This window comes from Pseudophryne corroboree, chromosome 6, assembly GCF_028390025.1.
Source record: "Pseudophryne corroboree isolate aPseCor3 chromosome 6, aPseCor3.hap2, whole genome shotgun sequence".
Classification (NCBI taxonomy): Eukaryota; Metazoa; Chordata; class Amphibia; order Anura; family Myobatrachidae; genus Pseudophryne; species Pseudophryne corroboree.
The window spans coordinates 307,819,306-307,836,889 of record NC_086449.1 but is presented as its reverse complement, the minus strand read 5'-3'; the positions used below and the strand labels follow the sequence as shown (position 1 = coordinate 307,836,889).

The following is a 17,584-nucleotide window of genomic DNA, read 5'->3' as shown; positions in this document are numbered from 1 at the left end:
CAAAACACGGCTTGACACCTGTTGTCCGGATTTGTGGAGAAATAATTCCACACCGAAGAGGTGGCTTTTTTGCTATTTTGCCCAGGCATCACAATTGGCTTATTCATCTCACGGACAACAGGTGTCTCCCCTGGTGCCTGATTTAAACAAACCACATCACCATCAGAATCCTCCTCGTCAACTTCCTCCTCAGCGCCAGCAACACCCATATCCTCATCCTGGTGTACTTCAACAGTGACATATTCAATCTGAATATAAGAAACTGGACTGTGGGTACTCCATCCAGCACTTGCAGAGGGCGTGAAATGGTGGAAGGAGCCACATCTTCCCGTCCAGTGTTGGGAAGGTCAGGCATCGCAACCGCCGACACACTTGGACTCTCCTTGGGGATTTGTGATAGCATCTTAGAACACACAGGTTTTGCTGTGCTTTTGCCAGCTTAACTCTTTTCATTTTTCTAGCGGGAGTATGAGGGTTTCCATCATCATGTGAAGCTGAACCACTAGTCATGAACATAGGCCAGGGCCTTAGCCGTTCCTTGCCACTCCATGTCGTAAATGGCAAGTTTACGTTTCTCCTCAGACCATTTAAATTTATTTTTTTGGGTCATATTACTGAACTTTTGCTTTTTGGATTTGACATGCCGTCTACTATGACATTGGGCATCGGCCTTGGCAGACGACGTTGATGGCATTTCATCATCTATGTCATGACTAGTGGCAGCAGCTTAAGAACTAGGAGGAAGTGGTTCTTGATCTTTCCCTATTTTATCCTCCAAATTTTTGTTCTCCATTATTATTCTGGAGTTATATAACACAATATGCGGCACAGGAGAGCGTACACCTACACCACTCAGGGCAAACCCTGTAAAAATTATATTTGGATTAAATGTTAATAACCCCTTTATTTGGAGTAAATAATATACAGCACAGGACACTACCACTGGTCTGATGCAGGACAACACAGCGACACTGTAAGGGACTTATTATACAGCAGCACTGGACATATGGCAGCAGAGGACACCACCACTGTGACTGATCACTGGACTGACTGATGCACAGGACACTACCACTGGTCTGATGCAGGACAACACAGCGACACTGTAAGGGACTTATTATACAGCAGCACTGGACATATGGCAGCAGAGGACACCACCATTGTGACTGATGACTGGACTGACTGATGCACAGGACACTACCACTGGTCTGATGCAAGACAACACAGCAACACTGTAAGGGACTTATACAGCAGCACTGGACATATGGCAGCAGAGGACACCACCACCACTGTGACTGGTCACTGGACTGACTGATGCAGCATAAGACACTACACTGGACTGAGCAGCACAAGACAGTACTATAATCGTCACCCCACTTTCCCGCCCGCACAGACACTGAGGACGGAGACACGTCCTCTCACTACACTCTCCAGGACTGGAGTGAAAATGGCGGTGACGTGCGGCTCCTTATATGGTATCCAAACCCCGCGAGAATCCAACAGCGGGATGATGATGTTTTGCCTAGTTCTGGTTTCCAAGTTAGACGGGAAAACCTGAGCCGGGCTCGGGACATGAAGTTCGGTAGGGTTCGGTTCTCTGAGTACCGAATCCGCTCATCTCTAGTTACCACCCTGCCTCCTCTCATCAACCTGACCACTGCACATGATCAAAATGCCCTGCTATGACTCTCTAAAGAACACTTCACCTACCCAACATGAATTGCCACCTGGACATGAAGAAAAAGGAGATTTATGGTAGACTTACCATAGTTAAATCTCTTTCTGCGAGGTACACTGGGTTCCACAGGGAATACATCGGGGTTTAGAGTTGGATCTTGATCCGAGACACCAACAGGCTAAAGCTTTGACTGCTCCCAGGATGCATTGTACCGCCTACTCTATAACCCCACCTCCAGACACTGAGCTCAGTTTCATTAAGCAGTCCAATGCAGTAGCAGATAAAAGAGACGGCAGATGTTAGTCACATAGAACCACATTCTCACAACAGGAGAAGGGACCAGCAGCTAATGCCATACAAACCCAAAGAAGCTATGTTCGTCAGGGTGGGCACCCTGTGGAATCCAGTGTACCTCGCAGAAAGAGATTTAACTATGGTAAGTCTACCATAAATTTCCTCTTCTGCAGCGGAGTACACTGTGTTCCACAGGGAATACATTGGGGATGTCCTAAAGCAGTTCCTCATGGGAGGGGACGTACCGTAGCGGGCACAATAACCCAGCGTCCAAAGGAAGCATCCTGGGAGGCGGAAGTATCAAAGTGGTAGAACCTAATGAACGTGTTCACTGAGAACCACATAGCCGCCTTGCACAATTGTTAAGTGGACGCGCCTCGGCGGGCCGCCCAAGAAGGTCCAACAGACCGAGTAGAATGGGCTTTAATAGCAGCAGGAGCTGGAAGACCAGCCTGTGCATATGCTTGTGCAATCACCATTCTAATCCATCTGGCCAATGTTTGCGTATTCGCAGGCCAGCCACATTTGTGAAAACCAAAAAGAACAACATGGGTATTGGATCTCATGAAAGAGACAGATCCCATGGAGCCACAGGAGGGACATAGGGGGTCATTCCGAGTTGATCGTAGCTGTGCTAAAATTAGCACAGCAATGATCATTCACACTGACATGCGGGGGGACGCCCAGCCCAGGGCTAGTACGCCCCGCATGTCAGTGCCGAACCCCCCGCAGAAGTGCAAAGGCATCGCACAGCGGCGATGCCTTTGCACTTCAAGAGTAGCTCCCGGCCAGCGCAGCTTTAGCGTGCTGGCCGAGAGCTACTCATCGCTCCCCGGCCCACAGCGGCTGCGTGTGACGTCACGCAGCCGCTGCGACCCGCCCCCCGCTCGGTCCGGCCACGCCTGCGTTGGCCGGACCGCTCCCACAAAACGGCGGCCAAACGCCACTGTTCCGCACCCTCCCGCCCAGCGATCGCCTCTGCCTGTCAATCAGGCAGAGGTGATCGCAGCCCTGCTACGGACATCGGCCGTCTGGCATGCGCCGGCGCAATACTGCGCCGGCGCATGCGCAGTAGGGACTCGGCTGTGACAAAAAGTAGCGAGCGAACAGGTCAGAATGACCCCCATAGGGAGGCTGAATCCGTAAAACACCCTGAGTGAAAGTATGAACATCAGGAATAGACACAATTTTTTTATGAAACCATACCGAAAAGGCAGATATATGAACCTTGAGGGAGTCCAGACGAAGGCCTAAGTCTAGATCTTGTTGCAGAAAAGCCAAAAGTCTGGCAGCTCTGAATTTGAATGCATCGTAATTCTTAGTAGCACACCAGGTGAAGTAAGAATTCCAGACCCTATAATAAATTTGTGCTTAAGCCGGTTTGCGGGCCTTCAGCATAGTTTGGATAACCGCCTCTGAGAATCCTTTGGCCCCCAGGAGTGAAGCTTCAAGAGGCACGCCGTCAAAGCCAGCCTTGTCAGGTCCGGGTAGACACAAGGGCCCTGAACGAGGAGGTCTGGGTGTTGAAGAAGTAGAAGAGGACGCTCTATCGATAGACCCTGCAGGTCTGATAAACCAATGCAGTCTGGGCCACGCTAGAGCAACTAGAAGTAGTATTCCTCCTTCTTGCTTGAATTTCCATAGTACCCTGGGGAAGAGTGACACTGGAGGGAACACGTATGGCAGCCGAAAGTTCCATGGAATTACCAGTGCGTCCACGAACTCTGCTTGAGGATCCCTTGTCATTGATCCGAAGACCGGAACCTTGTCATTGTGTCGAGACGCCATCAGGTGCACATCTGGTAGGCCCCACTTGTCCACTAGGAGTTGAAAGACTTCCGGATGAAGACTCCACTCTCTGGCGTGAATATCCTGACGACTGAGGAAGTCCGCTTCCCAGTTGAGGACTCCAGGAATTAACACTGCCCATATTGCTGGCAGATGGCGTTCCACCCAACGAAGGATTTTTGACACTTCCAACATTGCCATACGGCTTCGAGTACCGCCTTGATGATTTATTTATGCCACTGTGGTGGCGTTGTCTGATTGTACTTGAACAGGCCTGTTCTGTATCAGAGGCAGGGCAAGAGTCAAGGCATTGAACACTGCCCGCATTTTCGGAATGTTTATCGGGAGGAGAGATTCCTCCTTGGTCCACCGACCTTGGAGAGAGTGCTGCTCCAGCACCGCGCCCCAACCCCGCAGGCTGGCGTCCGTAGTCAGTAGGACCCAGTCGGGGATCCAGAAGGGATGGACCCTGCTCAGCTGTCGGTCTTGTAGCCACCAGCTCAGTGGAAGACGGACCTCCGGAGTCAAGGAGATCATTTGAGACCTGATCCGATGAGGCAGGCCATCCCACTTCGAAAGGATCAACCTCTGCAGAGGGCGGGTATGAAATTGAGCGTACTCTACCATGTTGAAAGCCGACACCATGAGGCATAGTACTTGCATTGCCGAGTGTATCGACACTCGTAGTCGAGAAAGGAAATATCTGATCCTGTCCTGAAGTTTCAGGACTTTCTCCGGAGACAGAAACAGTCTTTGGCTGTGTGTGTCCAGCAGTGCCCTCAGGTGCACTGTGCACCGAGCAGGGACTTCTTCCAGTTGATGAGCCACCCGTGGGCTTGCAGGAATTGTACCGTCAGTTTCAGATGACGGAGGAGAACCTCTTGGGAGTTCGCCAGGATCAGCAAGTCATCCAGGTACGGCAGGATCCTGACACCCTGACGGCGGAGAAGAGCCGTCATCACGGCCATGACCTTGGTGAAAATCTGAGGGGCCGTGGATAATCCAAGTGGCAAAGCCTGGAATTGATAATGTAGGTTGCCAGTAGCAAACCGCAGCTATTGCTAATGCGAAATGGCAATAGGTATTATGCATGTAAGCATCCTGTATGTCCAGGGATACCATATAGTCCTCGGGTTCCATGGCCAGCACAATAGAGCGCAGGGTTTCCATACGGAATTTGGACACTCTCACAAATTTGTTCAAAGATTTGAGATTGAGTATAGGCCGGAAGGACCCGTTGGGTTTCGGGACTAGAAACAGAGTCGAGTAGTATCCTCTGCTTATCTGGGACAGAGGTATCGGTACTACCACTCCTGTGTCCAGGAGGGATCGTACAACCAGGTTTAGAGCCTGCGCTTTCAACAGATCCGAAGGAAGAACCATCGTGCAGAACTGGCGAGGGGGACGTCTCTTGAAAGAGACTGCGTACCCGTGAGAGACAACTTCTCGCACCCATGCGTCTGAAGTGGTCTTTAACCAGACCTGGGCGAATTGTAGAAGTGATTTACCGGCGGGTCCCGGCTGGGGGACCCTCTTACCTCCTGCCTGATGTGCAGCCACGCGATCCTGGAGAGCGTCAGCGGCGGTGTGCCTATGAACCGCGGTGCGCCTCTGCTGCAACTACCCAGGTACCGGCAGCGGGAGTATGCAGCGCTGCAGGGGAGGTGATGGAGCCGCAGCACAGCATGTCAGAATGACATAGAAAGTGCTGCGGCCCTTGAAGTCTTCTAAAAAAAGCTCTTTTCAGGGCTGCCTAGCGCCCTTTTTGGTGACCTGCTCTGCACCAACTTACAAACTGAGCTCCAGTGTACGGATGCGGGGTTAAAGAGGAAGCGGTGCAAGGCATCCTGGGAACAGTCAAAGCTTTAGCCTGTTGGTGCCTCGGATCAAGATCCAACTCTACACCTCAATGTATTCCCTTGGGAACACAGTGTACCCTGCTGCAGGAATAAAGATTTATACAGACATGATTCAACACCCAACTGCTAAACTGACAATATACAGTCATGGTGGGGTGATTCAATTGTTTTACCCGGTGGCTGTCTGTAGTGGGAACCTGGCAGAACTGTTCAGTTGTTTCTTTGTTCAGGCACAAGTGCAGCGGGGGCAGTAGCGTCACTATGAGGGTGAGGGCCGCACCCGGGTGTCACCCGCCGAGGTAAGACACCAAAGTGCTGGCTCCTCCTCAGTGAGCGGAGCCGGGTGCTGCTCTGTAACATTACATGCAGCACTCAGCTCCTGTCACAGTGGACTGCAGCAGGGGCGGTTAAGCCGTCAATAACTGCAGTTCAAACTGAGTGGTGTGGTGATAGGCACGTTCAGGTTCTTGAGATCAAGAAGGCACTGCGTGTGCTGCAGCAATGGTGGATGCGCAACAGACAGCTGCAGGGCAGAATCAGCAGTCACACACGGGAATTGGCCATACTCACACAGCGATTTTGTGAATGAACATGGGGGGTCATTCCGAGTTGATCGCTAGCTGCCTTTGTTCGCTGCGTAGCGATCAGTGAAAAAAATGGCTATGCACACGCACGTCGTACGGGTACAAAGTCCATTGTGGTTTTGCACTGGTTCTAGCGACGATTCCAATCGCACAGACAGCCGCAAGGTGATTAACAGAAAGAGGGTGTTTCAGGGTGTCAACTGACCGTTTTCAGGGAGTGCACAGAAAAATGCAGGCATGGCTGGGCGTTCGATGGGCGGGTGTGTGACGTCAAAAGCCGCCCCTCCGTCAATAGAATCAACGCACAGTATAAATAACTACAGGGCTGGTCTTGTTTTGCACTAAATGTTTTTGCAAGCGCTCTGCTGCACAAGCGTTCGCACTTCTGCAAAGCGAAAATACACTCCCCGATGGGCGGCAACAATGAAACTGCCAGCGAGCGATCAACTCAGAATGACCCCCATGGACTCTGCTGAGTGCTCTGCGGCATCGGCTGGTGCACCGCCAGTTATGCACTGCAAACTCAGCGGTCACTGACCAGGAACCTGCCACATTTCCCCAAAATTGCTAGATTGCAGGCTTACTTGTAGTTAGATGTACATTGGGATGGCCAAAACATGTTGTAACCACTGCTCCCAATTAGCATCCACCTCACTCTCCACTGGACTAGCAGGCAGTCTCATCTCAGCCTGGATCAGTGAACTTCAAGTTAGATTCATGTAAGTAAAGAAATGATTGGTTGCTATGGGTTTCTACACTTTTTCACCTGACTGTGGAAAATTTATAATGGTGCCACATAGTGAAATCACTTATTTCCCCCACGCCCACTGAAGCATAATCATAGATTTGTAACGGAAAAGTTCATAATAATTACTGAGATCTGGGTAAAGACAAGTGTGACACAAATCAGAATAGTGACACATTTAAAATGTTCGTAAAATAATTTCTTGGAGGTATAAACATTCAATGGCAAATAGAAATGTTCCAAACTGCGCCATTTTAGGGGCCTGATTCTGTATGGAGGGTAAATACTGGCTGCTTTTGCATGTACAGTAGCCCACAAATACTGGACAGCTTTATTTTTACACTGTTATACCCCTTTTACACTGCCAGCTAGTAACACGGGTTATTACACATGAGCGTGCCTAACCTGTGTTGCTGGTTGGTGTAAATGGGCCCACTTGGAATAATCCGGGTCGAGTAACCCGGCATTCCAACTCGGGTAGCTTGCAGGGTTAAACACAGGTTCAACCCGGCAAGCTGTGCTGTGTAAACGGGAAGCCGAGTCGCATCGACCCGGCTCCCGTTCACAGTGTATGTATGGGCGGTGCTTGGAGATCATGTGATCTCCAAACGCTACCCCCGCCACGTCACTGCCAACATCACCAACCCGGCAATATGCCGGGTTGGAATCTGCGGTGGGAAAGGGGCCTGAGGCGGGTCGCCTCAGGCTCCGGGGTGCGACCCGCCTCAGTTGGTATAAAAGAGGTATTATTTAGTTATGAGTTTGGACATGCCCCTCTCACATATAAATCTCTGCACATTTTACATCTGCCCCCCCCCAATGTTTTAATTGTACGTATGCGTCCGAGATGTACTGTGTATGTGTCCTGATGCTTACTGCATGGGGAGATCTGTGCAATATGGATAGGCAGGGCTGGTGCAAGGTCTCTCTGCACCCTAGGCAAAGTTTCAGTCTTGCGCCCCCTAATCTGCAACCCCCATCCCGCCTCACCACCTTCCAGAGGTATCATTATACATAGACAGAGAAAAGAGATGACACTTAAGGACTTTTAAAATAAAAATATGTATTGTGTAATATGTGTAAATTGTAGGTGACATGTTAGGAATCAAATAAGACACTGAGGCCAGTGTCACTTTTATGCTGAGTGATATACACCTGGTGGGGATATTTAATTGTATGTGTATACACATATATACGCACCTACATTTTCATGTTCCTGTATTTTCTCTAATGTGCTGTGCAAACCCCCACCCTCCCCAAACTTCCCCCCACCCACCCTCTGTGGTCCTGCAGAAACTCCCATGAGTTACTTACCTTATGTTGTTTTCTCTTACGTCCTAGAGGATGCTGGGGACTCCATAAGGACCATGGGGTATAAACGGGCTCCGTAGGAGACATGGGCACTATAAAGAACTTTTAGTATGGGTGTGCACTGGCCCCTCCCTCTATGCCCCTCCTCCAGACCTCAGTTAGATCTTGTGCCCAGAGGAGATAGGGTGCATTACAGGGGAGCTCTCCTGAGTTTCTCTGAAAAAGAATTTTGTTAGGTTTTTTATTTTCAGGGAGCACTGCTGGCAACAGGCTCCCTGCATCGTGGGACTGAGGAGAGAGAAGCAGACCTACTTAAGTGATAGGCTCTGCTTCTTAGGCTACTGGACACCATTAGCTCCAGAGGGAGTCAGAACGCAGGTCTCACCCTGCCGTTTGTCCCAGAGCCGCGCCGCCGTCCTCCTCGCAGAGCCGGAAGATAGAAGCCGGGTGAGTATAAGAAGAAAAGAAGACTTCAAGGCGGCAGAAGACTTCAGATATTCACTGAGGTAAGCGCGCAGCGGTAACGCTGCGCGCCATTGCTCCCACACACAACACACAAGGCACTGATGGGTGCAGGGCGCAGGGGGGGGGGGGGCGCCCTGGGCAGCAATAAACCTCTAGGGCTGGCAAACATACATATATAGGCTACAGAGGAAAATCATAACCCCCGCCAGTATTGTAAAAAGGAGCGGGACCGAAGCCCGCCGGTGAGGGGGCGGAGCTTGATCCCTCAGCACTGAATGCGCCATTTTCTCCACAGCACACTGCATGGAGCTGGCTCCCCGGACTCTCCCCTGCTAAAGACACAGGGCAAAACAGATGGGGAGGGGGGGAGGGGGGGGCACTCACTAGCAGCAGTGAGTGTATATAATGTGATTATATATATAATTATATAAAAGCGCTGTTTTATCTGGGAATTCTATTTCCGGTGTCAGTGGCGCTGGGTGTGTGCTGGCATACTCTCTCTCTGTCTCTCCAAAGGGCCTTATTGGGGATCTGTCTCCATATAAATATCCCTGTGTGTGTGGTTGTGTCGGTACATGAGTGTCGGCATGTCTGAAGCGGAAGGCTCATCTAAGGAGGAGGTGGAGCAGATGATTGTGGTGTCTCCGTCGGCAACGCCGACACCTGATTGGTTGGACATGTGGAATGTTTTAAATGCAAATGTAAATTTATTACTTAAGAGATTGGACAAAGCAGAGTCCAAGGATTTGACTGTGTCACAGGGCCCTTCAGGGTCTCAAAAACGTCCCCTGTCCCAAATAGTAGACACTGATACCGACACGGATTCTGACTTCAGTGTCGACTATGATGATGCAAGGTTACACCCAAGGGTGGCAAAAAGTATTAATTATTTGATTATTGCAATAAAAGATGTTTTGCATATCACAGATGACCCCTCTGTCCCTGACACAAGGGTACACAGGTTTAAGGTAAAGAAACCTGAGGTAACGTTTCCCCCATCTTATGAGCTGAACGCATTATTTGATAAAGCTTGGGAAACTCCAGACAAAAAACTGCAGATTCCCAAAAGAATTTATTATGGCGTATCCTTTCCCCTCAAAGGACTGGTTACGGTGGGAATCATCACCCACGGTCGACAAGGCCTTAACGCGCTTGTCCAAAAAGGTGGCCCTACCGTCCCCGGACACGGCGACACTGAAAGGTCCTGCGGATCGCAGGCAGGAAACTACCTTAAAATCAATTTATACACATACGGGGTCTTTGCCCAGACCGGCAATAGCATCGGCTTGGGTTTCTAACGCAGGAGCAGCTTGGACAGATACCTTGTCAGCTGATATTGATACCCTAGATAGGGATACCATTTAATTGACCTTAGGTCACATCAAAGACGCAGTCTTATATATGCTGTGGTCCCGCCAATGGACGGGTGATGCCGACTCAAAGAGGCATATGGAAATTTTGCCTTACAAGGGTGAGCTTTTAATTGGGGAAGGTCTCGCGGACCTGGTTTCAACAGCTACCGCGGGTAAATCTACCTTTTTTTTGCCTTATGTTCCCCCACAGCAAAAGATAACGCTGCAGTATCAGATGCAGTCCTCTCGGTCGCATAAGTCCAGAAGAGGTGGGGGCTCTTCCTTCCTCGCCAGAGGTAAGGGTAGAGGGAAAAAGAATGCCTGCTACGGCCAGTTCCCAGGAACAGAAGTCCTCCCCGGCTTCTACTAAATCCACCGCATGACGCTGGGTCTCTACTGAGGGAGTCCGCTCCGGTGGGGGCACGTCTTCGACTCTTCAGCCACGTCTGGGTTCAGTCGGATGTGGATCCTTGGGTGATGGAAATTGTGTCCCAAGGTTACAAGCTGGAATGCAAAGACGTGCCGCCTCGCCGATGCTTCAAATCGGCTTTACCAACGTCTCCCCCAGAAAGGGAGATAGTGTGGGCGGCAATTTGAAAGCTGTGTCTACAGCAAGTGATTATCAGAGTTCCCTAATGCAACAGGGAAAAGGGTACCATTCAACCCTATTTGGGCAACCGAAACCGGATGGCTCGGTAAGACCCATTCTCAACTTAAAATCCCTGAACCTGTACTTGAAAAAGTTCAAATTCAAGATGAAATCGCTCAGGGCAGTGATCTACAGCCTGAAAGGGGGAGATTTTATGGTGTCACTAGACATAAAGGAGGCATACCTTCATGTTCCCATTTATCCTCCTCATCAAGCGTACCTGAGATTCGCTGTACAGGCCTGTCATTTCAAATTTCAGATGTTGCCGTTTGGGGCTTTCCATGGCCCCAAGGGTTTTCACCAAGGTAATGGCGGAAATGATGGTACTCCTGCGCAGGCAAGGAGTCACAATTATCCCATACTTGGACGATCTCCTGATAAAAGCGAGATCAAAGGAACAGTTGCAGAAAAGCGTGTCGCTCTCCCTGAGAGTGCTGCAGCAACATGGCTGGATTTTAAATCTACCAAAGTCACAGTTGGGTTCAACAACTCGGCAGTCTTTCTTAGGCATGATTCTGGACACAAAACAGAAGAGGATTTTTCTCCCAATGGGAAAAGCCCAGGAACTCCAGAACATGGTCAGAGACCTGTTAAAACCAAAAAGAGTGTCAGTCCAATGCACTCGAGTATTGGAGAAAAGGGTGGCGACCTACGAGGCCATCCCCTTCGGCAGGTTTCAGGCGAGGACTTTTCAGTGGGACCTTCTGGACAAGTGGTCCGGGTCTCACCTTCCAATACATCAGAAGATAACCCTGTCCCCCAGGGCCAGGTTGTCTCTCCTGTGGTGGCTACAGATTGCTCATCTTCTAGAAGGTCGCAGGTTCGGCATTCAGGACTGGGTCCTGGTGACCACGGACGCGAGCCTCCGAGGATGGGGAGCAGTCACACAAGGAAGGAATTTTCAGGGACTGTGGTCAAGCCAGGAGGCTTGCCTACACATCTACATACTGGAATTAAGTGCCGTTTACAACGGCCTACGACAAGCGGAGAATCTTCTTCGCGACCTACCGGTTCTGATTTAATCAGACAACGTCACAGCTGTGGCTCATGTAAACCGCCAAGGCGGTACAAAGAGCAGAGTGGCAATGGCGGAAGCCACCAGGATTCTGCGGTGGGCAGAAAATCACGTAAGCGCCCTGTCAGCGATATTCATTCCGGGAGTGGACAACTGGGAATCAGTCTTCCTCAGCAGACACGATTTCCATCCAGGAGAGTGGGGACTTCATCAAGAAGTCCTTGCAGAGATAACAAGTCGTTGGGAGCTTCCTCAAATAGACATGATGGCATCACGCCTCAACAAGAGTCTTTGGAGGTATTGCGCCAGGTCAAGGGACCCTCAGGCAGTAGCGGTGGACGCCCTGGTGACACCATGGGTGTTTCAGTCGGTCTATGTGTTTCCTCCTCTTCCTCTCATCTCAAAAATATTGAGAATCTTAAGACGGAAAATAGTACTGACGATACTCATTGTTCCAGATTGGCCTCGAAGGGCCTGGTATTCAATCTTCAGGGGATGCCCACAGAAGATTTGTGGCCTCTTCCTCTCAGAGAGGACCTGTTGCAGCAGGGGCCCTGCGTGTTCCAAGACTTACCGCGGTTACGTTTGACGGCATGGCGGTTGAACACCGAATCCTAGTGGAGAAGGGTATTCCGGAAGAAGTCATCCCTACTCGGATAAAGGCTAGGAAGGAAGTGACGGTGAAACATTATCACCGTATCTGGAGAAAGTATGTATCTTGGTGTGAAGCCAAGAATGCTCCTATGGAAGGTTTCCACTTGGGCCGTTTTCTCCACTTTCTACAGACAGGAGTGGATATGGGCCTAAAGTTAGGCTCCATTAAGGTACAGATTTCGGCCCTGTCTATATTCTTCCAGAAAGAATTGGCTTCTCTCCCAGAAGTCCAAACTTTTGTAAAGGGAGTGCTACACATCCAGCCTCCTTTTGTGCCCCCAGTGGCACCATGGGACCTTAACATAGTGTTACAGTTCCTTAAATCGCACTGGTTTGAGCCTTTTCAAACAGTTGAATTGAAATTTCTAACTTGGAAAGTGGTCATGTTATTGGCCTTGGCATCTGCAAGGCGGGTGTCCGAATTGGCAGCTTTGTCTCACATGAGCCCCTATCTGATTTTCCAGGTGGATAGAGTGGAATGGAGGACTCGTCCTCAATTTCTACCTAAGGTGGTTTCGTCTTTTCACATGAACCACCCTATTGTGGTGCCTGTGGCTATGGGGGACTTGGAGGACTCCAAGTCCCTGGATGTAGTCAGGGCCTTAAAAATGTTTGTAGCCAGGACGGCTAGGGTTAGGAAAACAGAGGTTCTGTTTGTCCTGTATGCAGCCAACAAGGTTGGCGCTCCTGCTTCTAAGCAGACTATTGCTCGCTGGATCGGTAACACGATTCAGCAGGCTCATTCTACGGCTGGATTGCCGTTACCAAATTCGGTAAAGGACCATTCCACTAGGAAGGTGGGCTCTTCTTGGGCGGCTGCCCGAGGCGTCTCGGCATTACAGATTTGCCGAGCAGCTACTTGGTCGGGTTCAAACACTTTTGCAAAATTCTACAAGTTTGATACCCTGGCTGATGAGGACCTTGCGTTTGCTCCCAAACTCTCCCGCCCGTTTGGGAGCTTTGGTATAATCCCCATGGTCCTTACGGAGTACCCAGCATCCTCTAGGACGTAAGAGAAAATAAGATTTTAAACCTACCGCTAAATCTTTTTCTCCTAGTCCGTAGAGGATGCTGGGCGCCCGTCCCAGTGCGGACTATATCTGCAAGACTTGTATATAGTTGTTGCTTACATAAGGGTTATGTTACAGTTGGAATCGGTCTTTGACTGATACTGTTTTTTTTGTTCATACTGTTAACTGGTTGCGTATATTCCAGGGTATATGGTATGATTGGTGTGGGCTGGTATGAATCTTGCCCTTAGATTAACAAAATCCTTTCCTCATATTGTCCATCTCCTCTGGGCACAGTTCTCTAACTGAGGTCTGGAGGAGGGGCATAGAGGGAGGAGCCAGTGCACACCCATACTAAAAGTTCTTTATAGCGCCCATGTCTCCTGCGGAGCCCGTCTATACCCCATGGTCCTTACGGAGTTCCCAGCATCCTCTACGGACTTGGAGAAAAAGATTTACCGGTAGGTTTAAAATCTTATTTTCCCTCATCATTGGCATGGTTCCTCTTACAGTCGGCAGCAGCATTACAGCGACACTGCAGGTGCAGACATGTAGTCAGGTGCTGCTTGCTGCTGGAGAGCCAGGATTCAGGGGCCTGGAGGCGGTGCATCAGGGCTATGAGGAGCGACCATGGAGGCGCCCCTCGGGAGGCATAGTAACATCTGCCTCCTATGTGCCTTCACATGACTTGAGATATCCTTCAATTTATTGCTTGGTGAATTCAGTGGCACCCTGCAAGGGCCGGCGCCCCTAGGCAGCCGCCTAAAGCTGCCTGATGTAAGAGCCGGCCTTGTGGATAGGTGTTCCTAGGCGGTGACTGAGGGTGGGGTGGGAGGAGGGGGTTAATGGCGGCGGGTGTGTCGGTGTTAGGGATTGCATCAAAAGAGGCAGCTCCACTGGCATCAGCGGCCATGTTCTGACAGACATTCTGAACAACCACAGTGTTGCTCTAATGCCCACTGATGCTGCCAATGTCCGATTGATGGTGTGTCCTTGTGCAACCACAAAGTGACTTTCTCTTTACTGCTTTGCTGCCAAATCAGAATCAGCACCTTAGACTTTTCACAGTCATGTAATTAAATCAATCAGCCCATGCTAACAGGACTATTGTATCTTGTTCCTAGTAGGTTACTGAAAATTCCCCATGGGGGTACGGGAATATGGTTATTTAAATAGAGATATTTCATTACAAGGTATGTCTGTTTGACTTCTTAGTAACACTTTTATATATGCATTTAATCAAGGTCATAACAACAGTACGTGCAGGGGGTGTGGCCCTCCCACAGCACCCAGTTACGCTGCCAGCAGACAAGCGCTCAACTTCAGAGCCCATGGGTGGCTTTTTATTTTCTAGCAGTGTGCTGCTGCACTGCAGGCACATCTGCTCTCCCGGCCAGCTCCTTCGCTCCTCAGTGATGCTGGGAGGAGGCATGGCTGTGCTGAGCCTGCTCGGACATCCCCGGACCACGGACGGCACCCTATATCCCAGTTCATCCTCCTGGTTACAACTCTACTTGGACTGTAAACCCTCATGGTCATCTTCCTTCATTCCCTAGTCCTAACAGAGGGCCTAATTCAGACCTGATCGCAGCAGCAAATTTGTTAGCTAATGGGCAAAACCATGGGGGTAATTCAGACCTGATCGCTGATGTGCGTTTTCGCACAGTGGGCGATCAGGTCTGTACTGTGCATGCGTATGCACTGCAATGTGCAGGCACGACGGACCGTAGCAACGGGGAAGGATCCATTCGCACAGGCGATTGCAAGGAGATTGACAGGAAGAGGGCGTTTGTGGGTGGCAACTGAGCGTTTTCAGGGAGTGTCAGGAAAAACACAGGCGGGATCAAGCGTTTGAAGGCAGGATGTCTGACACCAAATCCGGTCCAGAACAGGCTGATATGATCGCAGTGGCTGAGTAAGTCCTGGCCTACGCAGAGACTGCACAAAATCAGTTTGTGCAGCTCTGCTACATATGCAATCACACACTTGCACAGCTCAAATACACTCCCCCTGTAGGCGGCGACTATCTGATCGCAGGGCTGCAAAAATCGCTGCCCAGCGATCAGGTCTGAATGACCCCCCATGTGTACTGCAGGGGGGGGGGGGGGGGGCAGATATAACGTGCAGGGAGAGTTAGATTTGGGTGGGTTATTTTGTTTCTGTGCAGGGTAAATACTGGCTGCTTTATTTTAACACTGCAATTTAGATTTCAGTTTGAACACACCTCACCCAAATCTAACTCTCTCTGCACATGTTATATCTGCCCCATACCCCCCCCCCCCACACACACACACACACACACACACACACCTGCAGTGCACATGGTTTTGCCCATTAGCTACAAATTTGCTGCTGCGATCAGATCTGAATTAGTTCCACAGTCCCTAACACCAGTGCACTGTGGTTTTCGTGTCACCCACTAGGCCTCTTATCCTGACTGTGCCTATTTCCTGGTTACAGGTTCATAAAAGACTGGTTTAATTTCTATCCCCTCCACCTTCCTCCTTGTGACTTATTACTAGTTGCTTGTACTAGCAGTCGTGAGTTGCTCTACCCTCCCATCCATACTCCAACCTGCATTTGGTTGTATATTTGCATACCTCCCAACTGTCCCGGTTTTCGCAGGACAGTCCTGTTTTTTTGGGACTGTCCCGCTGTCTCACCCGCATGCCACAGTGTCCCATGGTGGTGGTGGTGGGTGGGGCAGTTGGGAGGCTCCTGCCATCGCTGCCCTGCTTAGCAGAGCAGTGGTGAATAGACGCTATGCGCACAGCGTTTATTCACTGGAGACAGAGGGAGCATGCCAGCAACTCACAGAGCGCTGGCCATGCCCCCATAGTGCCGAAAACGGGGAGCCATGGCTCGCGATCGCAGCACTCCCGCAAAGCCACGCCCCCTTTCATAGACTACGCCCCTTTTGAAAATCCAGCGCGCAAATGTCCCTCCTCAGCTATCACAAATGTTGGGAGGTATGTATTTGTATTTCATTGTTACCCTATGTTATCCCATAACTGTGTTGTTTTATCTGTGTACAGCGTTACAGACACCTTATGGCACCATTAATATAAAAAACAAAATTAATAATAATAATAATAACAGGGACAATTAATCTAAATTGAAATTATAAGAAAAGATCATAATAAATGGTAAAAAATAATAAAGGATTTAAAAAAAAAAAAATTCGTATAAATAACATAGGCTGTTTCCCGCTTGCTATTATTGTTGTGCTTGCCCCCGCCGGCGTTTCGCTGCCGGGATCCCAGCGGAGGAATGCTGACAGCCAGTCATGCATACCCAACCCCTCTGTACATGTCAGAAAGCAGATTCTATTGACAATTCCATTCTAGAGACACTTGTACATTACAAACCCAAATATGACAACCACTGTACTTTCCAGTGAATGTTCTGGTTGTTTTTCTGTAATTTATTAATTCACGCTACAGTGGCCTTAGGTGAAAATGATACCAACCAACATCCCTGCCTGGAAAATTAGGACACATGAGGCCACATGCTCCACCCATTCAAGCACAAGACCTACCAAAATCATGGGAATACATACGTATTCCCGGCGGACAGGACATCAGCAGTCAGTATCCCGACAGCGGTATCCCGCACGCCAGAATGCCAGCAGCAGTACAAGAGTCCCCTTGCGAGCTTCGTGGCTCGCTGCGCTTGCCACAGGTTCTATTCCCACTCTATGGGTGTCGTGGACTGTTGGGATTCCAGCGACAGTATCCTGACCGCCGGCAAAATAACTGCATCCCAAATCATAAACCAATCTACAGGAACAATGTATATTTCAACCTAGGATAAGCCTTTATTAGGTATGAAAAGACATGCAAGTCTCAGGAATCTCTGGGCTGATATAGGGCCTAATTCAGAGCTGATCGTAGATGTGATAAAAATAGCACATTTACGATCACAATCTCTGACATGCAGGCACAGTGCTAGACCCCACATGCCAAGCCCTAATTCCCCCTCCCCAGCAGAGGTGAGAAAGCATTACATGGCGGCGATGCTTTCGTACCTGGAGAGTAACTCTCAGCCTACGCTGCATAGGTGCGGAGGCAGGCGGCTACCCGCCATGTTTTGGGTCGCAACGGCTCTGTGTGACGTCACGCAGCCGCCGCGACCTGCCCCAGCAGCAGTCCGGACACGCCTGCTTTGCCCGGACCACACCCCC

At 50.0% G+C, this 17,584-nt stretch overlaps 1 protein-coding gene across 5 annotated transcripts in view; it reads right to left on the bottom strand.

Moving 5' to 3' along the window:
* TJP1 (tight junction protein 1) overlaps positions 1–17,584 on the bottom strand; it is an 805,169-nt gene that overhangs the window by 675,489 nt on the left and 112,096 nt on the right. The gene's annotated exons all lie outside the window — the stretch shown is intronic.